Genomic DNA, 6,204 nt, shown 5'->3' with positions numbered 1-6,204 from the left:
CTAAGCAGATAAAATGTATGTATTATACTATTATACCAATAACTATTGCTAATGCTTATATTAAGGAACAGTAGATAATATATAGTGTAGCATAATATTAATTTTTTCCAATTGAATCCTCCTATATTACATTAAAAAATTAAAATTCCTGGTCAGAGCTTAGGTTTAAATAAAAAATGGAAACTGCTAGTTTCATATAGCATGCAATGAAAATAAAAATGGACGAGGCTGTTGTTTTGGTCAATTAAACAACCATCTTTAGATCCAGAAAACTTTAACAGTGATTGACTGGCTACTAGCCTTTTCTTCCTCCCTCATTCTATTCTCAAGAAAATTTGCTTTAGTAAAACCAAATAGGGAATATATAATGTGTGCATTGAAATATTTTTATACAGGGCCTACCAGATGGAGCTGATCAGGAAGAGAATGAAAATACATAGTGGCAACTCTAGCAATGCTAATAGATGGAATTTCTGCCAACTCAGTGTGTTTCGTGGCATTATTCCTTGAAATATCCTATATCCACTACAGTAAAAATTTCTGATTTAGTCATGTATTTTCCATGTGCATTGCAAACACATTGCCAACTATTAAGCATGCAAGTATCAGATGTGTTTTACATATCATGTTTAATTAAATGCTATCAAATTCTCTGGATTGTACATGTTTTCTGTCATAAATACTCCTGTGTTCTAATTTGATGTGACATAAAAGAAAAATAGAATGTTTAACAATCTGAAAGGAAATGACAAAATATTTTGTATATTCATTACTTTTTCTCATAAGATAAGAAATGAATGAAATATGAATGGTAAACTATATAGCAAAACTACACCTTTTCACATATTTTACTTACATAAATGACATTTTCAACATTTTAAAATATATATTTTACTGACAGATAATCAAATGGGTCTTTTATTTTCTCACTATCAGAGCTCCAGTGAGCCCACTAGTATGATTTAGTCTGATCCAGACTATATTTACCCAGTGTGCTCTCTTTATGAATTCCAGTGTATAGGGATTTTAAAGTTTTTGCCATCTTCTTCACATTGAAAGAATTTCTCTCCAAGAAGTTTATTTCCAGATATTTAAGAAAAGTGAGAAATTGATGGGGTTGGTCCTGGGACATGGTATGTATGAACCTCTGTTGTGAACAACTTTGTAAATCACTGTAACTTAACTTAAAAATGAGAAATTTGGGGCATAGACAAGAGTAACCCCTGAGTGTCACCTGGTGTGGCCAAAACACCAAAAAAAAGAGAGAGAGAGAAATTGAAAGCATTTTTATATCTTTTGCTTCTCTTCAATGTGAATCACATATGGTAGCCTATATGAAAGTGAGGCACATTCCACTTTGATATTCATAGCACTTTTTTGAAGTGTCACTTCCATTCACTAAAGTATAAAAGCTGGTTTATGTCTCACACATATATTACACTCAAACAATTGGAAAATATAATCAAACCTTGCTCTAATTTGTCCCATTTAAAAGGGCCTCTCTCTAGAGTGAACCTTATGTTTAGAAGACCTGAAGATTGAGTAAAAGGCCTTCTAGCTTCACTACATGTATAGAGTTTCTCTGCAGTGAGTACAATTGTGAAGGACAGTAAAGAATAGAAAGATGCTTAGATATGTGTATTACATTTAAAAATTTCTCTCTATTGTTGGTCTAAAACATTAATACTTCTTCAGGAAGAAGAAAATTATTTTCTACATTTGTCAAATTTATAAGATTGTCCAAAGTGAGTTTTCACATGTTCATTAAAGAAAAAGAATTTAGTCATGTCTTCCCCCAATCAAGTATGAAACTATATCTTTAGTGAAGTATGAAGATCTAATAAATACTTTCCCACTTACCATACATTCATAATGTTTCTCTCAAGCAAGATCCTTCATCTGTCGATTAAAGGCTGAGTATTGAAAGAAAACCTTTCCCATTCCTTACAAGCCTAAGGCTTCTGTCCAATTGAACCCTCATGTTTGTAACAAGGTTTGAGGAATGAGCAAAGAAAGTTTCCACATTTATTGTAGGCATATGGTTTCTTTCCAGTGAAAGTTCTAAATGTCAAAATAAATAGAGCCTCTCACATTTGCATACTCACAAATTTTGTCTTCAGATTGGATTCTACCATAAGGCCTAGCTTGAATGAAGACCTTCCTATATTCTTACATGAATAGATAAGGTTTCTCTCTCATGTATGTTTTTCATACTCACCTTCATATTATTACTAATATCTGAGGATGGAATGCAAACTCCTTCATGCAAATTATTGTGGGTTTATTTTCATATGAACAATATATACCATAAATAATAGAACAAACATGGCTAGAACACTAAATACGTCTCCCACATTCCCCATATTTTATGGGTTTATTCATATGTAATTTGTAAGTATGAAGAGATTAAACATATCTAAAACATATTATATGCTTTTACAATAAGGTAACTTCCCTGCATTGTGTGCTTTTGTTTGGCTGAGTTAGTTTCATAGACTAAAGAAGGTTTCCCCCATAGAGAAGACTCTTAGAAGAGGGAGGAACCTTTCTTATTCTGATTATCTTCATTAAAATGTTCCTCCCATTTTGAGCCTTACCATATCTATTAATGAGTGAATTTTCATAAAGGTCTGTTTCTCATCTCAAACCTATTGTAAATTCCCTTTCCTAATCCAATGACTGAAATGCTGGTTCTTTGTTTAAAATTAGTTCCTTAGCTTTAAAAATCACTATCAATAGTTGTCCTTGTTCCAACCAAGAGGTCAGATAAGGTTTAAACAGAGAGTATCCTCTAGTCCTCAGGATTACTAGTATCACCTCTCTAGTGACTTCTCTAAGAAGGGTCCAGTAAAGTCCATTCTTCTGGATGAAGCTCACAACCACATCAAGGAAGGTCACTGAGTCATAAAGATAATTTGTCAAATTGTGAGTCACCATCTTTCCAACTTTGCCATCACTAATCTACATTCCAGAGAATGAATTTCTTTTAGTTAACTTTAGCCCTGACACCTTCAACATCACTGACAAGGTCGAAAGTTCAGTCCTTGAGAGGAAACCCAGCAAGTTGGACTTTCCTGATGTATTTCACATGAAGTATAAAAATGGGTGAGAATTTCTCTCACATATTCATACTATGCATATCCTATATAAATCCAAGTTTGAATTCTGGTGTCAAGGATGTAGCTCAATGGTACAGTGTTTTCCTGGTGGGTGTCACACACACACACACACACACACACACACACACACACACCATATACTTTTTAGGCACTTTTAATGTGGTGACCTTGACAAACTGTATTAGAGGTTAGACCACCATCAGGCAGCTCGACACAGTTCCAGGTCAAAATATTTCTTTAATGCCCATTCTCCATCATAAATCTGCCTTAACCTGGATCTCACCAGGGAATTCAAAAAAGGCTGAAAAAAGTATAAAATGAAGATCAAACCAGAAATAAAAGTTGCCTTATTTTATCAGTTCATAAGAGCCATGTTGTTATATTAGATTCACCCTGATGATCATGGATAATTTCTTCACCTCAAAATTCTTAACATAAACATACCTGAAAACACACCTTAGATCACATGCAGGGATGGGGGATGTCCAGTCTGCAAGCCCAGATAAGGCCTATAAAATCACGTGATCTGAACAGACAAGATATATATTTCATATGTATATACATATATATATATATACGAAAATTGTCCTTGGCAGAAATAGGTTTCCCAGTCTTGATATCAATTTCCCAGGATTAGGCTGTGGCTCTCTTAGCAGGAAAGGGCATTATTCAATTTATTATCTAGCTACTGCTTAAGTTTTCTTCCTGACTGGTTGTTCAGTCTTAATTCAGGATTTTCTTGATCACTTCGAATTGCACTGATGACTTTCAGTGTCTCAAAGTCATACTAGTTTCAAGAAGTGGTTTATGTGTATAGTCTTTTCCAGCAATGCTTCCTCTTTACATATCAGGTTTACATATACAGGCCTAGAGTCATTTATTCTTACCTTTATTGTTACCATTATTAGCTGTTACCCTTATTGTAACTCATAGTCCATTATAGTATGAGTTCATTATTGACTCAGAATGATACCAAGAGATTCCAATGATATTAAAGAAGGCTTATGGCAAATTGTATCTCTTGTTGAATACATTACCTAGAATCAAGAAGTCATTCAGTCATGGAAAGAATGATGTTCTCTCAGTCAATGTGTTTCCTCATCACTGTTGGGCATGGAAGAACTTGAGACTTGGGTACTCAGGCAGAGGAAGGTAAGGCATCCCTGAGAGAATAGCACATCTGGGCAGCCATGTGTAAGAAGTCAGTTACCTTCCCCATCCACAGTTACTTGCCAGCTGCATTCTTAACCACAGTAACCACAGAAATGGGGAAACGATAGGGTGGGGTGAGGTGGGGAGAGAATTTTCCAAAGTGTCACTTCTCTGATAAATATCTCCACACACTTTTGTTTGTTCGTGTATTTTTTTCAAGTTTTATATCTATACTCAAAGTTTAATCTTACTTCTAAATTTCATTGGCTTCTGACATCTGGCTATAAGTTGAATGTGGCAGCTGTTTGGACCAAAAAAATGTTATTCTAAAATATAGTAGGTCTGAAGAATTTATTAACACTTTTCAAGACACTAGTTAAATCCAAATGTGGAGTTCACAGCATGTAAAGCCCTTGAAAAAAGGTTTCAGTGATGAATTCTATGCAAATACTTGAATTAATCTAATGACCTCTACTTTGCAAATAGTGAGGACAAATTTGTTTCTACTTTGGGGGAAAAATTTCATTAAGAATAAGAAGAGAACTTTTAAAGACTCTGAAGGACCTTTTCCTTTTTTAATGACAAATTAATTGTTGCAAAGGGTCAACTAAAATAGTCATTACATTCAAATGCCAAACAATCAGGAAACATGACTAATCTAAAATTGGCTTTCCATAAGTAACAGTTAATTATTCATTTTAGAGCCTAAATAATAATAATAATTTGTTTATTTGAATATAAGATCAATAATGCTGTAGAATGAGACTAATAAATATGCAATAAAATATAATTTTACATATAAATAAATTTAGGTACTAATACTTTAATAAATAAAATAAACTTTTCACAAACCTAGTTGTAAAGATACAAATGTGTGAAAGGAATCCTTAATATTTGTTTTATATTTGTTTTTTTGTTTTTAAAATGAGCTTTGGTTTTATTACAGAAAACTGTTGCATGATTTACTTCTCACCAGTCTGTTCTGGTATGCTTCTAATAACATCAGAGTCATCTAGAGAATAAAAATAAAAATAAAAAAACACAGCCATTTTACATTTATTGGCAGCTGGTAAACTCAAATTAGCAGTGATTTTCTCCCCCACACCCACCCATCTCCCAATAGCTCTCCTTCTAGATTAGTTAACTAGAAACTCATAGTCTGAGCTTCCAGACTATTTATCACCAGCATTACTAAGACCAGACCTAGGTGGGTAAAGACCTAGGTCTGGGGACACATGCATGGTCTTAATATAACGAATAAGGTTAGCCTGTCCTGATTATGACAAAATCAGAACAGCAAGATTATTCACAGTGGAATCCTTAATATTTTATAGCATAAATATTTTATGAGATAATAATTGAACTTCAGCAAAAGTCATGTATAATGACATATTGAAAGTAACCATTAAATTTAGAGCTAAATAAAATCATATTTCACTTCTACCACATTTATCATTGTTCTAAAATGCTAGGAGATTCATTTATACAAAAAACCAAGTAGAAACCATAACATTCATCAGTAGAAACAAAATGAACATTATTTGCAGATAAAATGATTAAATATTTAGGGGCTAGAGCGATAGATTGCACAGTGGTAAGGCATTTGCCTTGCATGCAGACAATACAGAATGGACCCTGGTTCGAATCCTGGCATCCCATATGGTCCCCTGAGCCTGCCAGGAGCGACTTCTGAGCCCACAGTCAGGTGTAATCCCTGAGCACCAGCAGGTGTGACCCAAAACGCAAAACAAAACAAAAAATGATTACATATTTGGAAAACACAGAGCTTGAGTTCTTTTAAACACGGCAAAAATGTACATAGATTTTTATTAATGACTTTGAATATAATGTTTTCCTTTGATTATAGTTTAGATGATATTATTACAATAGTGTTACACTTTATGGTATTGATGCTTAAACTTATTGTGTGGCA

At 33.6% G+C, this 6,204-nt stretch overlaps 1 non-coding gene across 1 annotated transcript; it reads right to left on the bottom strand.

Moving 5' to 3' along the window:
• Nucleotides 1-5,445: 5,445 nt before the first annotated feature.
• On the bottom strand, nt 5,446-5,583 carry LOC126002438 (small nucleolar RNA SNORA72). The gene has a single exon (XR_007493141.1). It is a non-coding gene; the product is annotated as a small nucleolar RNA SNORA72 (small nucleolar RNA).
• Nucleotides 5,584-6,204: the final 621 nt, after the last annotated feature.

This window comes from Suncus etruscus, chromosome 2 (assembly GCF_024139225.1).
Source record: "Suncus etruscus isolate mSunEtr1 chromosome 2, mSunEtr1.pri.cur, whole genome shotgun sequence".
Taxonomy (NCBI): Eukaryota; Metazoa; Chordata; class Mammalia; order Eulipotyphla; family Soricidae; genus Suncus; species Suncus etruscus.
This window is presented reverse-complemented; position numbering and strand designations above follow the sequence as displayed.